Raw genomic sequence first — 22,287 nt, 5'->3', positions numbered from 1 at the left:
AAACGGTGGGGCTTCCCCTACTCCGGAGACGTCAAGCTAGCCTCCCGGCTGCCCGCGCGCATCCTTTCTCCTCCGTGACCCGCTCATTCGAAGTTTTGTTTTGCCGCCCTCGGCGTCGAGCCACCGACCTTCTCCACTCCGCCGATGAGGCGCTTCTCGGTCTTCCGCGCTGCTCACTTCGCTCATCCCTCGGAAGGGAGCGTCGTGTCGGGGTGCACGGGCCGTTTCCCTCGTGGCGGCGTTCCGATCGCTCATTGGCTGACCGGGGGAGGGCGGCGGCACGGACTGAAGAGGGGCGGACGGGAGGTGGCGGGGGCAGGAGGGGGTTGAGGTTTCGGGGCGACGTCCGTGGGGCAGCAGCAGGAGGGAGGCACATGGCCGTGTGGCTTACTCCGAGACGGTTGGGTGGTCCGTGGAGAGTGTCGCGTGCGCGCAGGGCTCCCTTCGTTCGGGTCGCGGCGTGTTGTTTTGTGTGACAAGTGAATGTGGATGGTGGCGTGCATTCGGTTTTTTTCTTTGTGCGTGTGTATTTAGTGGGGCTTAAAGGCCCATTTGTGTGTGTTAAAAAGTGTTGGGGCTTTAATAACCTGAGGGAGAAGAGAGGACGGGCAATCGGCAGGATCGGCTGCTTTCTCTTGGAATTTCATGTAAGTAGTTCTCCCTTTTTGCCTCATCGAATGCTCTTAATTCGGCGTGGGTCAGCAACGAAGAAGAGGAAATTTTTTTTATGTGTCGGCCGCATGTCGTTGCGTTGATCGCGCCATTTGACTCTTTGAATGAGCACGCCTCTTGTTGGTCATTAGCTTTTTGGAACTTTGAGGTTGACAGATGAGGTTTCTCACCCACGTGTGTGTTATTAGGACAAGCAAATGTATAGGATAATTGAATATTTCTTTTCTGTAATTCTGGTAAACAGTGGCCATTATTTTGATGAGTATATCATTAAATTAATTACGTCCTTGCAATTCTGTCATTTGGAATAGTGAAAAGTTTTGTATGTGCTTATGTTACCATTGATTTTACTTGCCTTTATAAACCTTGTAGTCCAAATACTGTACCGTTAAATGTTTAGTTGAACAACTTCATAACTTATTAATTAGCATTCAGTAAAACTATGCGCAAACTATTTTCTTAGAATACTTAGTACATGTTGAGTTCTTGAAAAAAGTCCTTAATTTTACCGATCGTTGGGACCACTCCATTATTTTGTCTGATGATGAAGTGTGGAATCCAGTATGTTTCAGTTCCCCATCTATTAAGTTACCTTATGAATTTAGAATCCACGTGAATGGTTTGCCAATCAGACTAGTTTATTGCAATATTTCGCCCAGAGAAAATGTTTATGAGAAAGATGCTCAAATGTAATTTATTTCTGCTTGTTATTCCCGCCACCTCGCGTAAAATACAGTGTATAGCAAATTATTGGTTTTCAAATTTACTTTCTTAATGTGCTTATAAAATGCTTAGCTCATGTATTATTTGCTCTTGATGTTTTCAATTTCATGTTTTCCAAAATGCGTAAAACGTGTAGGTAGTTTGAAAACATTGTGATGCATTAGGTCGCTTTTTGTGATTACATTACTACTAATAATTTTTTCTGTTTTCACATATTTTGTGTGCTTATAAGATATAATTAAGCATAACATATGTAAACATCTTAAGACGTTTTTCAATAGAGAAATATCTAATCCTTTACGGACCCCTTTTTGTATTTTACTTGGTGTGTTACAGCAATAATGCGGTGAATATATGAAGTGAAACCCGTACCTTTAATTAGAGACGTTACATATGTAAGAACTAATACCAATTTAGTTATATCCAGCACTAAGGAATTTATTTGTAAACGATGGGCTGTTAAATTTTCTTAATATTAAATTGTTGGAGACAATGGTTCCTTCTGTTAACCGAGATAATTTTGCCACTTCGGAAAGATTCTGGTTACATAGATATGAAGTTAAAACTGATGGTTTGGAGAATTAATTTATTCTCTTTATAAATTACCACATTTCAGCTTAAAAAGTAAAACCTGCTGTGAAAACTAGCAGCATTTATTTATTTGTACACTGTCTGACACAGGTTTCGATGAGGATTAAGGTGGTGTACGGATGGGTATGAGCGGGAGGCAGCAGGGTCGCAAACATCGCATGAAGTACTATGGATGAATAGAAAGCCACGCGAACATCGTCAAAATGTATTACTCTCGTCTTTCTTGAAGTTAAATTCACTCACAATTATTCTATCAACTCACTTGAAAGTTTCGCACGTACCTCTCCCTTTAATTTATAGACAGATGTTCATTACCCACGAATAGCTATCACGAGGTGTTGTTTTCGGTGTGCCAATATCCGTCAATTATTTCCAACCCCGTTCATTTTAAATGATGATGTCACGGCATTTTCGTTTACGGGGAAGAAAGTATTCGCTTTCACCAGATATCGGGTTATCACGGAAGAATTATTGCGAAATCTGTATGTAATTGGCCCTGAATGTATGATGTAGTTCTGCCCCGGTGGGAATGTTGAAACAGTTTTCATTTTTCTCTTTAACATTTATCTGCGGACTCGGAGGAAGTAAGCTTGAGTTAGTAGTTACCTGAACTACAATACGGTTAAATCATGGTTATTTCCAAAACATCCTAGGTTATGCTCCCACTCCTTGGGTAATTGTTGAAATATTCTTTAGAAAGAAAAAAACCAGGTATACTATATATGTTGGAATCTCGATTAAATTCATTCATTTACCTATGTCACGGATTATTCCACAGACTAATGAATATGTCGATTCATTGGCCCGAATATGTGGCGATTTTATCTAGCGCGAAAAAATATAATTGAAACCGTCCATGACAATTGTTTATACGGGGGTGCTTTCCTTTTTCCAATTCTCAGAGATTATTCCAGAGCCCTAAATTGGCATTTAACTTTAAGCCTGCCTTTAGGCACAGAACTTCAGCTACACAGGGTTGGAATGTATGGTATGCTCACAGATTTTAAATCGCGAGACGAGGCATTCTACACGCGCTACCAGTGCGTAATGACTTTTGGGCGCATCCCAATAAGTCTCCTCCCATCCTGTCTTTTGCGGCGTCAGAAAGAAAAAAGGGAGCAAAACCATTCGCCTCTCCTTCGAACTACTCCCCCGCCCACTCCCGAGGTCCCGCCTTTCAAACATCACCCGTCCCACTCGCCTCTCCACACTCGGAGAAGGAGGGTAAGGCGTCGCGAGACCGGGCTCGCGTGATCCCGGTCGCCAGCGCAATGGTCGAGGCTTGGGTTTCACGCGTCGGGTTGGGAGAGGAGTCAGTCGGTCGCTCCCCCGGCCGTCCACGCTCGCTGGTTCCCCGTCGATCGCCCCCACTTTCCTGCGTTATGATACACGGAAACACGGTTTTAGTCAAGCCGTTCATAAAAATTATCCATTTTGCCCTAACCCCAGTCTTGTTTTACACCAATTTAGGCCTGTTGATTTATTAGCTCGTAAACTCGTGTGCTCTCTTTAAATTAATGGAACTAATATAGGTCGTGATTTTAGGGACTCAAATAAGCCAAATTACAATGATGATAACCGGAGGAACACTACCACATCTCCTAAGCAATTAACATCCATTTGAAATTGTAAAACGACTGGAATGATTCTCATGGCCTTCCTAGCGCAAGACCGCTACGTGTGTTTTTTCTGGTTTTTGTGCAGGATTTTTTATTAGATACCTATCATGCGGCGTTAAATTTTTATTTTTATTCTTTATCCGGGATTTGCATGAGTACAAATTAAAAGTTCGATTATCCCATTCTCAGTGACTTGGACGTAGGACTTTCACATCATATCTACACCAACGCAATATCCCGCAAGCCGACGCACGGCCTGTGGGTAGGACACCACCCGCAAAACAGAATAAAACAACATGCAAAACAAAAAACATGCCAATTCACACCTACACAGACGTATTCGTGTATTCATACAAAACCCATTTTAACTTATACGCATGCACAAACATATGTATTAGTAACTAGTATGCACATTTACCTACGGATGTACCAGATGTCTACACAGCGTTTATAATCTCGTCTTCGCTTGTAATTCGAATGAATATCTTTAATATTTGTATAATAAATTTGATTTATAAATATTACAATTCCTCATTATCCGAGGAAATAGCGAATATTTATCTCTTTCTATATTGGAGATCTCTCTTATCTTATCTTTTTGGTCTAACCTACCCAAATAGTGTGGGGCTCTAATAATTCCCTTTGTGCCTTAGTTAAACTTGTCCGCTTGGAACTTTTCTAAAATTCTCGCTTGTTTTCTTCCGACCTCAATGTGCTCCAAGTCTAATTCCTCAAAAAGAACTGTCAAAATCGTCTCCTTAACAGTATTTGACGAATCTGGCTGATCCTTGCTGAACTTATATATATATATATATATATATATATATATATATATATATATATATATATATGTAATAATTATATACATATATACATAATTATTTTCTCTAATCGCACGCTTTCTCCCAAAGATCCCAATTACTTGGGGCATATTCCAAATATGACCCAACCTAAGCGAAGTAACACCATCATGTTCACATCAAAGTGAATAAGCCGAAGGTTCAGTGCGATAGGTGAAAATAAAGCTTTCCTTGAGTAAGCGTTGCGGTATATTAAAATCACTAATTCGGGGTGAGGGGACTTGACCTTTTCCTATGCCACCATTCACCTCAAAATGTTCCTCGCACCCGAAAATAGTAGCGCTAGGATTGTGTGGTGCTGCGCAAAGCGGGATTTGTATCCAGGACTCCCAGATTATTAGCGAACCCCTCTGCTAATTTGTAAACCACATTGCTATTGTCGTAGTAATTAGGCTAATTGTTTATCCACGATCGTCTATGCAATTTGTTGGAAAATCAATTATTTTGAACTTCCGTTTCACATCAATGCATGCTTTTTAAGAAAATTTAATAATTAATCATTATCGCGGTTTGGAAAGATCTGTCTACATTGTGCTCAGTTAAAACTCTTTTAAGTTACCTACAATTTCCGGGTTGACCAGAATTTTGCCATTCCATCCACAAATGCCTGCAAATTAATAATGTTAGCACATCCATTGGCAGTATCAATATATTTATCTATTTGTCATTTCTACTAATATGCAGCATAGTTTAATGTTAGCGGATAAGTGGGGAGAGGGGAATAGAAAGTGTTCAATTTTCCAGGGCGTTTGATCTCCACTTAGACCTATCTATCTTTAAAAGGAACGTGACGGCTTGGAGTTACAAAGACAATGGTTTCTTATAAACCAACTCTGAACATTATTGGTGGGGTGAAACTATCTCATATCCACTTTCCTCCGATTCGCAGTTCGTCTCATCTTGGCGACACGTACTTCGGTACCTAAGTGTGTGTTTGCATAATTATTGATTTGGTTTGGAAACGTTTCTGGAATTGAGAGTTATCTTGAATGCATTGGGGGACCCCTCAATTTCAGAATGTATGGTATTTAATCGGCTATTATAGTATAAAATTATATGTGTCTAACGATGTGCTTCAGTATTTTTTTACTCTGTATTTGGCCAAACAGTTGATATTTGAAAGGGTTGATGTTTGGTGTTACACGTATGTCAGACATACACTCAAAATTAATCTCTAGGCCCAAGTTGGTTTTAGACATATATTTTGAGCAACGCAGAGTTGCATATGTGTGTTTGAAGAATTAAAATCTTCAATCATTTTCTGTCTTGGCTCATTTATTGTTAAAAGGCAGAGGTAATTTTTTATCCCGTAATCTTCCCCGGATCGCACGTCTGCTTTAAGATGTTCTTATGTGATATTTCTATTTCTACTTGGAGCACGTGTGGATAACACATCAAGTGCAGTACTCCCTACGACGAATGGAACATGAAACTGTGGATCGTTAAGGGGGAGCATTTGTAGGCGAGTTTTCACTCTCACCTTTTCTCCAAATCCCTTAAAATCCTACTCACCTCCATTTTAAACATTTAACCCAAATAATGTGAGCCATTAATAACGCTGAGTCATTGTTTCGGGAAATTTCTCATATTTTGCAAAATCTTAGCTGGAATATGAACTCAAGTGAACCGGTTCGACATTCCGTGTTAGACTAAATGATCGTGGTTGAATCATTTGCATTTTATTATTTAGGTACACCGAAGTATTGTTCACGTTGACGTGGTTAATAATTTCATGAGACCGAATGGCCAAAATAAGCTATGATCTACGTAAAAAATACTCCGAACCTGAGTGGGGTGTCAAACGCACCAATATATGTGATTGCGAGTAGATAACTTAAAATGCTATCACAGTCAATTCTGACCCGTAGGCGGATATCTATGTCTACATTCTCGACCAAATATATGAGACGGAGAATTATGTATATGTCCACATCTATAATGTGGTGTAGGAGAACACACTGTGTGATAATACGACAAGATTGTTTTATCGGATGATAATTGTCATTTTCCGTAACGATCTTTGATCGCACTACGTTATTGGACAATAAAACAACGTGATAAAGATTTAATAAATACATAATTATCATATTAATTCTAACTCGTGAAAAATTCAATATTTGAAAAGCTGCATCTTGTTGTGCAAAGAATACGATAAACATAAAATAACATTAGTATGATAAACCATAACTTCATGCTTTCACACTAATTTTTTATTTAGAATCGACCCGGGTGTAGACGTTCAAGGTCCTTTCCTGTTATATATATGTCGAAATCAATTCCGACCTGGAAAGGACCTTGAACGTCTACATAAATAGATTATAACATCGGAACATAAATACGTCAAAATTTGTTTCAGTTCTGTTGAAATCAGTTTGAGTAAATACTATATATATCCGATGTTGCTCGATTTCAAGTTTATCTTCGGTGTTCTCTCTTCCATTCTTTTGTTGAAATATTTACAAAGATGAATTAGATTGTTCATATCTGATTTTAAGTTGTTCATTGCTTTCCTAGTTTCGAAGCAACAACATAAGGGTATCGTCATCGTTTGGTTCCGAAGGCCACTCGGAGCTGAATAAAAAAAATGATTTAAGAGTTTCTCCGTGAAATGCAGGGCATTTCGACGTATATTTTCGCTAACTGTACTGTCTTTAGGTGCGTCTCATGCCCGAAGATTCGTGGAGCCGTGGAGCGTCCTCTGGCATTTGCAACTACTTGTGTTTCATTCATTTATTCCCGCCGGGAACACTCAAGCCGTTCATTTTTCCATTTGTAGTGGCATTCCTTATAGTATTGTCCCTCCCTTCCTACCTTTTTGGGGTGAAGTTGACGCCAACGGCGCTCAGCGAGAGGGGACTTGGAGGTAGTCTGAAGGAGAAGCCTCTCAGGACTCCCATTCCTCATGCGCCCCTTGGCACGCCGCCCTACCACCCTCCCACGCGACACCACTCCCCCTTCTCCTCCCCGCCAACCCGGAGCTCATCTACATCGGCATTGAACCCGCAGTCCCCGGAAGGATGTTTGGCGGAATGTGTGCGCGGGTACCATTCATATTATAATAAAAAGGGAACAAATTTGGAAGTCAAATGGACACGCACATACCTTCGAGTGGCTCTCATCAAGGACGCGATGACCTTAAATGGCTAACCCCACTGTATTAATTGTCATTTTTATTTCTCGAATAGCCTGCATTTTTGGAATTAGTTAATGCTCTTTAACTCTCACAAAATATCATTGATGTCCCTGAAATGATTTCCGTTTCTGACCGCGCTTCAACTGGACTTGTCTTCGTCATTACGGACAGCGACGGATATAATTTCTTCTCTACGTGATTGTCGTAGAGAAGTTAAAATGTATCCATTATCATGATGATGATAGACTCGTTGAATTATTCTTCGCCAAAACGACACTGATTTAATATTCCATTAATCAAGATTTATGGGCACAGTTAATCATTAAATGAACATTTTATGAGGAAATGACGAAAAACCATGTATTTCAGGCAAACTGATATAGAAAAAGGCAAATAGGGGAGAGAAAGAAATGAAAGGATGTAAACAAAAAAAACAAATATAAGGAAGATGAAAGAGTTGCATAATTGAATAAGGCGGGAAATAATAATGTGAGAGAAGCGTCGTGAAGGCACAGCGGGAGGATAAGGAAAGATTGCAACGGAAGGCTGACATTGGTGCGCTATACAGGAAGGTGGAAGCATTTTCAGGAAGTAAGTAGGGGGCAATACGTGCAAATAATCAAATAAAATTTAGGAAAAATGTCAATTGAACCAGAGAAGATTTAAGGAAATAGAAGAAATATACAGAAGAATACACGTATGATAAAGACATTAGGCCATCAAGCTTAGACACCGAAAGGGAAATATGACGTACATTAGGATAGATTATGTCGAGGCATACGTAATGGTGAAATTGAAAGGGCATTGAGATAACTGAAACCAAATAAGCCCGTAGATGTAGACAACGTCTCTAGGGGACTATTAAAAGTCGAAGAAAAACTGGAAGGAAGAGTTTATATGGACTAAGTAATAGCATATATGAAGAGGGATTTTGGCTGGAAGGTTCAGTCAGATCAGTGTTAGTGCCTACTCCAAAACGGGACTACAAAACCATAAGTTATATATCGCACGAAGTTAAAGTTGTCCTAACAAGGAACAAGAGGTTGGAAGGTAGGGCATTTGATTACTTAGGGGATGAAACGCGTTATGCCGTAGCAATAATGAGGCCACTTCTAGAGTGGAACATAAAATACAATGAGGATCTATTTGTTGGTTTGGTAGATTTCGAGGAGGCGTTTGATGGGATGAGTTTTTGTAAACTTTATTTTTTATTAATAATAACCGAGGCAGGAACTTGATGTGTTTTTTATTTTTGATACTACTTATATAGCCACCATCCAGAGTTATGCATTTCCCTTAGCGTTTCTTGACCTTTCCAAGGCCGCAATTGTAGGCTTCAGCAGATTGCGTCGAAATCATTGTTCTACTTCCGGAATTACGTCAACTGTGATGTCAAATCTCTGAAACCGCAATGTTATTTTGCATTCTGGGATTAAGGAAAAGTCACTTGGGGTGTGATCGAGAGAATAGGGCGGATGTGGTCAAATTTCGAAGCCTCATCGCTTTGATTGCCGGTCGCGCCGTGGTCGCGTTTGCAGATCGCGCCATGTTTTATTCTGAGGAGTCAATTGTCGCTGAGCCCAGTATGCAGACACCTTTGAGATGTGCAGTTCTTCTAGAATAATTTTTCACACGCTGCCGCAGCTAAGATGAGTCTCATTCTTGATCATTTGGTTGGACTCTTCGGTCTAATAGGACAAAGTCCTCCACTTTCTTCACTGTGGTAGCATCGACTATGATTGATGGTCTTCCACTTCTTGGATTTTCTGTGAGGGACAAGTGGCCAGTATTAAATCTCCTTTTGCGCCTCATAGACATGTCATATGAAGGGCTATGATTACCGTAAACAGCCATCATTTTATCGTTGATTACCCGGGCACGTAACCTTTCAAATACAGGAACTTAATCACACTGCAAGTCTATATTTTCTCCATAATGCGGTTTACTTCAAGCTAGAGCTTCCTGAAACAAAAGGTCACCATTAATTGCTGTTATTTACAAAATTGTGTACATAAGGATCAATTAAAAGCAGATTAAAAATTTTGCCAGATATATAGGCTATTTCAGATTAATAATTAATTAAAATTGATATCCCCACGTAGAACAACACGGGTAGAATTAATGAATGTGTTTGCTGAAATGGGAGTATATTGGAGGGATACTTCACTTATTCGCAACCTGTACATGGGCAGACTGCTTAGGTGCAAATGGTGGATGTACGTCAAGTCCGAATGGGCAGTGCTTGGAAGAGGAATAAGACGGGTGTCCATAATCACCTATGATATTCAACGTACGTGTATGTGGAGGAAATAGTTAAGAGTGTCATGGTAAGAACTGGAGATAGGATTGAAAATCGGTGAACGATTCACACACTCGGTTAGGTTGGAGGACGATCAAGATTTAGTTTTTCAGTCTACCAAGGGGTTGATAGCATTGCTGATCGAATTGGCAAGCCAATGCGATACGCATGGGATGAGAAGTTATGCAAACAAAATAGAGGTAGTGCGGTTTTCGAGATATCCAAAAACTAAGTTAAATATTAATATAGGATTTCGTAAACGAGAACATGTGGAAGTATCTTCCTATGTCGGGAGATTATTGTACAAATGGCCATCAAGAGGAAGAATTGAATTAAGTAAAGAAACTTACATCAAGAGGGAAGTTCTGACAGGGGCATTTTGTAAGGTTATAAGGAAAAGGTCTGTTTAAACTTTGATTTGGAGAGTGATTATGTACGGCGCGGAATAGGGCAGTTGAAGAAAGACGATACACGCAGATTGGAGGCTCTCGAAATGTGGGTCCGGAGAAGGTCGGAGAAGGTGGAGCGGACAGAAAGGAAAAAAATGTAGTTTGGGGCATGGTTGGGCTGAAGAGAGGATTATTGGGAGACATTCAAGCGAGGCAGGAAAAATGAGTGCAAAGACCTTTGATCGGCGATAGGATGTTGAAGACAGTGATAAGAGGGGAGAACGTTAGGTAAGCGAGTATGGTTTAGAAATAAGGTAGGTATGCTGGACGGGGAATGTTCGGAGCAAGGGAGAATGCGAAATTAAAGAGGCACCTGTTGTCTTACTGTAGTGCTGTAAGTCAGGTTGCGTTTTGTCAAGAGAAGTAAGGAAATGCAGCGTTTTATGACTGATTGGACTTTTTCCATCCAAAATCTACTTCAACCGTTGCTCTCATTGCAGAATGTGTTGAGAGGATACGGAGGGTTGAATGCAAAACTGTAATGATGGAGAAAATTCGATTGGCTAGCGATGCGGAATATATTCCCAGCTTCATTCCATTATGCAAAGTCACTCATTATATCCCATGTTAATGACGTTAATAACGCTAGAGTTTGGACCTCCCGTAAATCTTAACTTTATATCGTACATTTTTTAATAAAAATTGCGAGCGTTTAAAAGGGTTATCAATTTGGCACCCTTTTAACGAGGAGAAATATATTTTTCACTGTGTTTTCAAACGTAGAATTATAATTTTTTTACAGTAAACATTCATATTCCTATAGCGGAATTTGTTCATTTGTGTATAAATGGAATGCATACGGCTCCCATTTATTTTTGACAGGGTAACTCATTAACTCATATACAGCACGCAATGTTGTTTCTGCAGGGAAATATCTCTCCCGTAGCAGAATTTAGCCGTAATAACCTGTTCTGAATCAAATTTAACTCTTGTGTTACAACTGCGCATAGAGAAAAGTAGGTGGAAATAGACTAGAGCATAGAGTAGATGCGAGTGTAAGATAAGCTTTACAAAAGCGTTTATTGCCGGAAAAAGTTACCGAAGCTCATTCCAAGCGTCCACATCTGAAAGATTAAGTTAAACTCATAGGTCAACCATTATTTTTTTGGTTTATTTCATCGTTCGTAAATGGGAAATGTGTAATAGTATATGATGCTACTAGGTTACGTGATCAGGTTGCGAATCGCCTTCAGAAGGGAATATCCGGGACTCTATGCCCGTGGACGTGGACTTTTATCCAGGATTATTTTACCGCAATCCTGTTTTATTGTTGATGCAATACACTTTGCCAAAAGTTTTTCCTGGTCATAGAGAAATTTTGTTCAGTGTAAAAGAGATACATTCCTGACTTCTGAGTTCACCGATGAAAGGAATACTAAGTGATATGTAATTAACTGCGAAATGTATTCATTTCGTCTCTCTGAGTGTATAGTGATTGCGCTTGATAATTTATGAATCAATTCGGACAATATAACCGTAATTTGCTTAATTTCCCTCTGAGCGGAAGTTGTTTTATCCTCGAAATAATTTTTTCTTGACATCCGAGTTCTGGTCAATGATGGAAAACTTCTAGGAGGAATCGAAATCGAGCTTCGGTCATGGTGGGAAAGAACGCTTGTCTCTTTGCCGCTATCAGACTCGTGAGGAAATGCTACGTGGAGGTTGGCGGGAAATTATCTTGGACGCATAAAATGCTCCCCGCCTCGTTCCCTCGATCCCGGCGGCGTTCGAGGCTCCGTGTGGTGAACATTGCATTTTGCCCCCCCCTTCCCTGCCAACCATAGCCATGCAGCCGCACACACTCAATTTCCGAGCAGCTCAATTCCTTTTCTTTCCTTCCTCCCATTTTCCCTCGGTTAGATTTTCCAATTTTCCCCAAGGAAACCCCGTGGTCTTCGACCATCCTTCCTCACCCGCTTGCCTCCATCACACAAGTACCTCTTGCCTCCCTTGTCGATCTGTATACATTTGCATTCGTCTTCGCAGAAGACTGTTAGTTGGTGCGCTAACAGATGCCAATCGTAAGACCGTTAGGGTTTACCGTCGCGGTTAAAAACAAAAGGTTCGAATCCTGGTTCGGGTATTGAAGTGGTAATTTTGAGTCAATCGAGGAATTGAAGGGCTGCGTTGGGCCGAAAGCAGGCACAATGAAAAAAATCACAAAACAACTTTTTTTTACAATTATTCAAACACGCCATTTGATAAATCGTAAAATAACTTTTTTTTGCAATTATTCAAACGCGCCATTTGATAGTACAAATTTAAGAATTGTTTACCACAGAAACTTGAAATAGGAATAAAATTACGGAATAAGTTTTGTGATTTGTGGATCTAGATCAGTCACAACAGAGGATACAAGAGGGAAATAATTACGTTCACGACATAATTATGTTGTTGGAGGATCATTTATTCAGGATTGGGTTCTTTTTCATCCATCTCAAGGTCAGCTGCGCGCCGCCGGGGGTGGAATACCTTTGTGCCTGGCCTGGCTTGGTTGGCGGCGTTAGTTTAAATAGAGGTAAAGAGAGCACAGGTCGAAAAAAGATAAGAGTTGAAAGCTTTTTCAAAGACCACTGCGTTTTCGACTACAACGTGCAAGATATTGTGGTCGTTGGTAAACGGAGGAGTACATATATGTGACGATAAAGACTAGGTTGTATGCCATATTGGGATGCGTCTTCGGAAAATAAGCGTGTCTTAAAAGTCTCGTACTTCTAACCACGGAGTTAATATCGTTTAAATAAAAGAGGTCCGATAGCACTCCTCTGGGGAACATAATAAGTTACTTCTACGGCATTAGAGCTCGGAACATCTATGACTGTAATTCGTACACGATCATTAAAAAATTCTTCAATGCAGCCCAGTATATTTTGTCTACTCCATAGGATTATAGTTTTGTTGGTAGCTTGCTCTGAGACACGGGGTGGAACGTATTTTTTAAGTCTAGAAAATCTGAAGAAAATATTTTCTCTTGAAGCGAAAAAATAATCAACAAAAAGTGTAAACTGTCTTGTATGACCTACCAATGGTGAAACCTTACTGATTCCTCATCAATAAATCCTGGCAAGGGAGATACCTCAATATTGACCTATCAAATATTTCGTAACCTTACACGCTATAAATACGTAGGATACGAATCTATAATTATTCGGTTCTTCCTTTTCGCCAATTTCAAATATAGATGTTACACAAGCTACTTTCCTCTCATTGCGGTCCATTAGGAGCATCTTAAATGTAAAACGAAGAGGTGGTGAACTAGCGGCAGTGATTTTTTAATCCTACAGCCAATATAGAACTTTAAGAAATCCATAACGATATTTCGGTTCACTAGGTGGACATCAACGATTCCGAAATAAGGTATACTGCTCCAACTACTTACTTTATGATCTATTTTCACATTTAACTTAGCCATTGTCTTTCTAGATAACCGCATACTCTCTGTTTTGTTTACATTCATTCACTTTCCATGCCTATTGTACAGAATTTACAATGCGCTCAGTAATACTTGCAACCCCTTGGATGACTGGCAAATTAAAATCTCATAATATGCAAACCAAACCGTTGTTGTTTTGTTTGTCTGCCGATTTTTATTCCTATCTCCAGTTGGTCCCATTACTTTTTAACCGTTTCCTTCACATATATTTTAAATAACGCTGGTGACAATGGACGCCCCTGTCTTACCCTTCTTCCTTACTTTTCCCATACGGACTATTCATCCTCCATTCCAACCTGAGTCGCCTGGGCTATTTAAAGGCTGCGAAAGTATCGTATCCTTCCAATATACTCTTATTTTCTGCATCTCAATCATTAATTCTGCCCACTTCACTCTTAAGAAACACCTTTTTGAAATCTACGGAACAACCAAATATCCCGATTGTATTGTTCCACATGTTCTATAATTGATCTCATTATTGCTATGGCATCACGCGTGCCGTCCCCCAAGTAATTTTTTGCTCTGTCCTCAAGCCTCTTATTGGTGATTCTGAGGACGGCTTAAGCTGGGTGTGAAATATGATTTATGATTCTGTAGTCCCCACATGTGGTTGCCTTTCCCTTTATTGGAAAAGGAACTAACACTGATCTGATGAAATATTTCGGTCGAATTTCTCCTCTACAAGTATTATTTAGTCCATGAAAACCCTTTTTACAACATTTTTCTGAACCTTTCGTAGTTCCGTAAGAATGTTTTCTGCTTCCACGACCTTCTTTGATTTAGATTTCCTTAATGCCCCTTCTATATCACCGTCGAGTAAGACAGGAACTAAGCTAATCTCATCTCTATTATATTTGACTTAGTATGTTTACTCACTTGCTCACCTAATATCTTTACCGTATAGTTTCTCTATATATTCCTTCCATCCCCTTTAAATCTCCCCTGGCTCCATTGATATTTTCCTGAATTGTATTTGATTGTTTGCACGTATTTTCAATTCTTATTCTTTCTATGTACTTTCATCTTCCTATATAGCGTAACAACTTAAGTCTTTCGTTACAATCTTTCCAACTCCTCGCGATGTCATTTCCACCACGCTTCTTTCGCGTCGTTAGTTTCCCGTCCCATTTTATTATTCAATTCCTCATACTTCCTTCTGTCTAACGCTGTGGGTACATTCTTTCATTTATTTTCCCAATTGAGGTCTGTCCAATGAATACGCGAAATGAAGCCATAAAAAATTTATATTTGCAAAATTTAGTCTACATTGATTTTGTCCTCTTCAAAGTACTCTCCATGCGCTGCTATGCACTTATTCCATCTTCTTTTCCACTGTTTAAAGCACCCTTGGAAGTCCTCGGCAGGTAGGCTTTTTATTTTTCTCATCGTTTCTTGCTTGATTGTGTCCACTTCTTCCCAGTGATGTCCCCTCATAAAATTTTTGCGTTTTGACAATAGGAAAAAGTCGCAGGGGGCAAAATCTGACGAATAAGGAGGATGATCAAGGATGGTGATTGAATTTTTTGCGAGAAACTGGCGAACAATCAATGCTGAAGGTGCAGGTGCATCGTCATGGTGAAGGATCCATTCATCGCCTTCGGTCAAATTCGGTCGCACACGACGCACGCGATCTCTCCAACGCTTGAGAACTGTAAGGCAAAACTCAGCATTTACTTTTTGTCCTTCAGGCAGAAATTCATGATGAACAACACCTTCGACAACAAAGAAAACTAGGAGCATGACTTTGATTTTCGATCGGTTTTTTCTTCATTTTTTGGTACGATTTAATCCACTCTGAAAACGATGTTTTCCTCAGAGCATTATCACCGTAAACAGCTGTCAACATTTCAGTATTTTCTGGATAATTATTGCCGCACTTCACCAAAAACTTGATGCTGATATATTCCTACGTGATTTTGTCAATTTCTATTTTCCACAAGCAGTAAAAACAAGGACAACATAAACTAACATGACTAGCACCATACACAGAGCTCGACGATCTGCCAAGCACAGACGGCTCAATGGGTCTCAGGCAACTAGCGCCGCTAATGGGTGGGGCTATAGTCCGCGTCAGGGCCGCCAGATCGCACCAGTTCGCGTATTTATTGGATAGACCTCGTGTTTCTAATCATCTCATCCGTAACGCATGGTTTCCTTGGCCGCTTCCTATGCTTTTTTTTGGGATTTCAATATACCTAGTCTGATGTGTTCTCATTTTTTTCTATAGTACCCAGTATTTTTTAACACATGATTTTCTGTGCATCCTACTGAAGCTCCTTTCTAGCCGTTCCGGTTAATGCTCCTACGTTCCATGTGGTCACATGACTTACCTGTTTTATATTTCGGACGTTACACATTAGTATTACATAAGTATGGTCTGAAATAGCCATATAAACAGCTATTTTCCTACATAATCAAGCTGGTACTTTGCTGTGACCGGAGGATGCATGTGGGTTAATACTTTTTAGTAGACCCTATAGTCCACCAGGTGAAATTTCACTTTCGGGCATCGCCTAGAAGAAAAATATTTGCTATGCTGTAGGAGACGCTGTATAAACACCTCGTTCAAACAATTTGAAAAAAGGGAATTTAATGATTTCACCGTGTATGAACTGCTGCTAACATTTTTGCCTCTATCATTTGGCGTTATTTAACCCGTAATTTATTTCGCTGAATAAATGATGAATATCTCGGTCATAACAAAAATTATTTCGGATTATCGTTTACATTTTCCACAAATTTATTTAGTTTGATTTCACCAAACGCTTTTCGATATGATTTATTTTTGGGATTGGTCCTGTGAATCTTAGATGCAAGAATGGACTTATTCAATTTATCGCTGAACTGCGTTTTTCATCTCAACTTTCACGTTGAGCCGTTCATACTCCGTGTTATTCTTCATATAATGACTTGCAATTAAAAGATTGACTGATAAGCTCGTTGTGTGATGGAAGTGATACTACCTTTTACTAAGCCATTATATATCTTTTAAAAAATATTTGTCGGCTTCGTCGTTTTGACTGAACTTTCATCTACATAACACCCAGCAAGCTGCCCTGGCGGCGGCTTGCGGGGGATTACGTGGCGGGGGGTGTTAGGCCACCACCTGTAAAAGGGAACTAAACCACATGCATCATCAACACATCCATGGGAAATTTGCATGACTGTATACACCTACAGTGGTGTATACATTCATGCAAAAAGCCTTTCAACTTACACCCATACAAATACACAGACTATCAACTGACAAACAATTGCACCTTAGGATGCAATAAAAAATTTATCCAATAACGTACAAGCTTGAATTTTACGTGTAAGAAACAGAATTATTACCACATGGGCATGCAACGGTCTCCTCCCCCAAGGACACCGGTAAGGAATGTGACCCAACGCTGCAGGAGCGGGAGGGTCCCCTAACAGAGAGACGAGGTATGGAATGGGAAACATAAAAACAGTCAAAACAGGGCAAGCAATACTGTAAAGAGCAGTAAATTATTTAATGGAATTCTAATGTGGTCATGCGGGAAGGGTTTTGACAACAAAACACCCGAGGTCAGTCAAAGTGCTTGCAATTCATTAGAACTAATTTTTTCCTAGGCGCTGATGGTGGCAAATAGAACTTAGAGAAAATGAAACGTTAATTTAAGTGTTCGGTAATTCCTTTATGAGTTTCTGTATTTAAAGTGTTTTGGGTACGTTCCTTGCTAATAAGCCAACGATATTTTTTGCTCCTGGGTGATAAAGTAACAAGTTGAAGTATGAAGTTTGACGAGAAATAATGTAAAAGAGACTCGCAGTTATCTTTTCTCTTACTCCCGGTTTAAATGCACAGGTATGTGTGCCCAAATGAACTAAGAAGGCATTGAAGTTACAATGGTTTCTAGATCTTGTCCAAAGGTTTGGGATGCGAAGCATTTAAACCTACTTGTATCATTCTAATTATGAAATAACGCTTGCGGCTGCTGGTCTGAAAAAGGCGTTTATTATTGTGACTCTAAAACTTTTCATTGAATGATAATCACTTTTGGAACAGTAATCTGAAATCATTCGTACTCAGCCGCTGCACGTCTTCATAACTGCAAATAATACGCTTCCCCTGATTCTGATTACTCTCTTATTCTGTAAACCGAAAATGACGTTAAAAAAATGGCTGCTGCTTACCTACTGCTTTTGACAAGGAGATGATGTTCAGATTCATTATAATTTAAAGTTAGACAGTTGACTTCTAATTCATAAATGTATGCATTCATCTACATCTAGCTTGTTTTAATGTTTGTACGGAACGTTTTCTTACTATTTTCTCATTCTTTTATATTTTTCTGTCGGTTGCATTGAGATTCTTTTTCGATTGCCTTTTCTATACCTTACAAGCACTGAAACTCATTTTATTTAAAGCTAAATTCTTACGCAATGGGGAATGAAGAGATACCCTGTTTGTCCTACTCGCTGGTCGGCACATTAGCCTAAAATCACCCTACTGTGGTCTAATCCGTTACACAAATGACGATCTCAGAAGTGTGATGGACGCCAGACCGGCTCAGAAAGTCCCTACACCATTCGATTTCCGGATGAAGGTCAACGAAGACCACGCTGATGTAATAGCAGAAATGACGTAACCTTAAATTTCTGTTTTCCAGGGATCTTAAAACCAGAGTTTCACGATCAGTCCTCGAGACAGTCTGCACATTGCGAGCGTCATTTCAACCACCTCGACACCTCTTATTCACATCGCTTTAGATTTTAATTCCCCGCAAGAATAAAGAATCTCCTCGGATCCTTAGTCCATGGCATCATTGACATCTTCATGAGCAACGGAAGTCACAACGCATTGACTACGGCAGCGACGGAGCTACCTCAATCGTTTACGTAGAATTTTCATTTGCATTAATTAAAGTATTTGCTTGGGAATATGTTTGAAATTTCTACGGCACTAGTGGAGTATTTAAATGGGAATATGTTATAAATATCAGCGGCAATGGGCATTATACTATGTACAAATAAAAATATCGATAAAATTAGAATACAAAAATAAGCGCTTTTACAATTTGTGAGGATGAAAAATAAGACTCACTATTGAAAATATCTCGTATTTCATCTTCCTTTCGTATTCTTTCTCTAATTCTGATCCTTGGTTATCGCATAAGTCAGCATTCAAACAATCGACAAATTACAGGAACCAAAAGCGGTATTTTTACAGGAATTCGTTGATCAAAGGACGTTTAGGCGAATATTTGTCACTCATAATTGTTTGACGTCACAGTGACGATTTTTGACCGGGATCCCGGTAAATGCTAATGGTTTTTTATGCTTTGAAATTTTTGCATTTTAATAATTTGTATAAATAATATCGGAATTTCAGCAATGAACCGTGAAATTAAAAGTTACGTCCTTTCTAACCAGAATGGCACAGGTTCATGGCTGTCTCTTCGTGGGCCAATTAGCTCGCTGCATGGATGATACGTTTCTACTTCGGACCAACGTCACATATTTCCTTGATGTCCTTATGTATAGTTAAAATGATTATTCCTCTGTCAAATTCACCTCGTCATTCTGCGATTTTGCCATTACTTTCCTCAAGGTAGGTATCCTGTTTCATAACGGAAATTCGCGAAATTGTTTGAACAAGGCCGTCTAAATATAGAAGTATCTGCCTCTCAAAAGTTACAGTCTCCTTCACACTAACCGCTCAATCCGTGGTTCCCTCTCAAGTCGAGTTCATACACCGGCACTACACTTTCACCTTGAACAAACACCTAAAAAATGTGCTCTCTTCTCTTCAAAGATGTCGGTATCAAGAAACTCTTCAAAACGAAATTTCTCTTCTGCCCAATAAACACACGTCCAAATTTTCCAACCATGATACGCCGATACTTTGCACCACATCTTTTCCAGGAGCATCAAATATTCAAACCGTTTTATTTACCCAATTAAAAAAATATGACAACACTTCTACCTTTCCCCAATCGGCCGTCTTTATCCTACAAACGTTCCGCCAACTTAAAAGACATTCTGAAATCCGTCAAACTTTTCACGCTATCACTCCCTTCCCCATTACCTCGTGGAATTCGTCGTTGCGCTGTTTGCCCACTTATTCATTCCTATTCAATTTCCTCCATCCGCCTCACCCGCGCTCTACTGGGGATTACCTACGCTTATTCGCCAATTACCGTTTGAAATACATGGGGTAGGTATATTCTTAATTTCCACATGTACTTCTTCTCTGTCGGCGAATACGTAACTTCCCTTTCCCTCCGCATTAATAATCCCAGCGCCTCGTCCAATTCTACTCCTTTTCCTACTCTCGCTCATCTCAAAACCTGCCTTTTGACCAATGTGTTTCTGTTTCCGTGTCAGAAGACCTTCCTGCATATGCAACTAACATCCAAGTGAGATATCGCGAAATGACACAAATCTCGGCCTTCGAATCTTCCGGTCTGAGCTATAGCCATTAAACTCTCCTCACTTCCTCCACCTCCACCATAACTTTCTACCTCGGTGCCCAGACATTCTCATCAAAAATAAAATTCTCCCATTTTCTGCTCAGTATATCTCCCGCCTGAAAATTTCCAACATGATACCCCCAACCTCTCCACAGTATATTTCCCAGGAGCACAAAAAGTTAAACCCATATTATGGGACCACCTCACCCCACTTCAGTCCCTTTCTTTCCTTCCAGTCCAATGCAAGACTCTCACGCTGACGATGCCGGAAATTTGCCGCCGAAATATTTCGTAATGGTTTGTGTCTTTTCGAGCGTGTCTATATTTTGAGTGTTCGTCGACACTGCCTATTAATCTCCGTAATTATTTTTCCGTAATATTTTTGCTCCAATTGGTTAGAAATGTTCATATTTCATTTATGACCAAACCATCAATCGAATTTAATTCTTTTGCGCGAGAATTATTCTTTCTATAAATATGAAGCTGTAACAGAATTATACTTTTAAAGAATTATATTTTATAATTGAGTTTTTGACATTGTATATTATTATATTTTATTATAATTGTAGTGCTATATTATTAAATATTATAGCGTAATTAATGCATAGCAAGCAAGAATTGAAGTCGGTGGCTTTAGTTTTCCGCGCTGTAAGGGAAGCGCTATAGCTCTGGGAAAATTATTCGAGAGCAGTTTTTCTCTGTTATACGCATTTTATCTCGTAACTGAAAGTGCAATTTTTATTTTTCGACAAGATCTTGTGTCAGATTTGAAATAGGCTCTTCTGAGAAATTATAGAATGTGGCTGTGATTACGGCTTAACTTCTTCGTTCGTTGGTATTCGAGCGTGCATGATTAATAAGTATTACAATTTTCTTGTCCTCATTTGGTCTTTCAAATGTGGTAAAGTTAAAAAGGGCCACAGTGGTTTTCGTCTACTTTTCTCATGATGTTTGTAGTAGCAGAATTTTATTTTAATCTAGGTGCTCCCCCATATTCTTCTAACCCCTTTTTCCTCCTCCTGTTAATATGCTCTCCTTTTTTCTTCTTTCCCATTTTTTCTCTTTGCATAGAAATAGATGAAACTCTCCCTTATGACCCTCTAACAACTTTCTAATGCAGTGACTTCTAATGCTTATTTTGGATTCGGAACAATAAACTTCTGTTATCAAAGTGCCCCTTTCAACATAAAGATATTACGATTATATAATGATATTACATAACGAGCTGGATTAGATAATTGGCATGGCCTGATCCTACTCGGTTCTTCCCTGTCCGTTCGTACATACTGAATACGAAACCTTATCTTTTTCGTAATTGAGATGTGCGAGCTGACTTCTTTCTGGGTATTTTTGAATCCACTTCCTATTTATTCGTATTTATTTATGTTTTCAGATCATGAAAGATTTGTTTCAGACGAGAGGAAAGTGGTTCGAAAAATATCTACACTAAATAATACTTCTGGGAATCCGATACCAGGCGGGAAGCAACAGCGTTGCTTTGACCCATTTTATGGCCTGGGTGTGCCTTCCGTCCACCTAATTTTGTTTTGCGAATGATCTAAACAGTTGGTGGTGATAATGTTTGAGTAGCCAGTCCCTCAATTTAAGTGGATTCGTATCCTATCTCCATGGAGGTTACGTTTATGATATCGAAGAATGCGTCTTCATTTCACCCTTTGTATGCCAGGTTTTATAATTTTCTTTTTTTTATGAAATGCGAAAAGATTTTTGATCATTTTTCTTGTAAGGATTCATTAGATTTTAGTGTAGTTGCTATGGCGATCCGCACCTCTTCTCGCATGGAAAATAATCTGTTTGATGTGGTAATCCCTTCTTGAAGGCTATGATTGACTTGTCACACAAGGAGGTACCATTAAAAAATAATTAGATCATTGCGTCCTGCATATGGGGACATTAGTAGGGAGTGACATTAGCGTGCAAATTTTTCGTGTAATATCTAATAGACCTAAAACTTCTAATAAAAAACTATAAGGTAACTGTAAAAACTTCTTAAGGTGTACGGATGAGTAAGAAATGTAAAATTACTATTGTGTATGTCCTCATGATT

General features: G+C 39.4%; 1 protein-coding gene across 1 annotated transcript in view; it reads left to right on the top strand.

Annotated features, from left to right (window-relative positions):
- Positions 1-402: 402 nt before the first annotated feature.
- Sol1 overlaps positions 403-22,287 on the top strand; it is a 1,662,073-nt gene continuing 1,640,188 nt past the window's right edge. The window contains exon 1 of the mRNA XM_071582627.1: positions 403-647. The gene's annotated coding sequence lies outside the window, so the exon portion shown is untranslated. The remainder of the gene's footprint in view (positions 648-22,287) is intronic.

The sequence above is a fragment of the Hetaerina americana genome, unplaced genomic scaffold (assembly GCF_022747635.1).
Source record: "Hetaerina americana unplaced genomic scaffold, ioHetAmer1.1.p SCAF_12, whole genome shotgun sequence".
Classification (NCBI taxonomy): domain Eukaryota; kingdom Metazoa; phylum Arthropoda; class Insecta; order Odonata; family Calopterygidae; genus Hetaerina; species Hetaerina americana.
The sequence above is the reverse complement of the archived record's forward strand: the minus strand, read 5'-3'. Positions and strand labels throughout refer to the sequence as shown.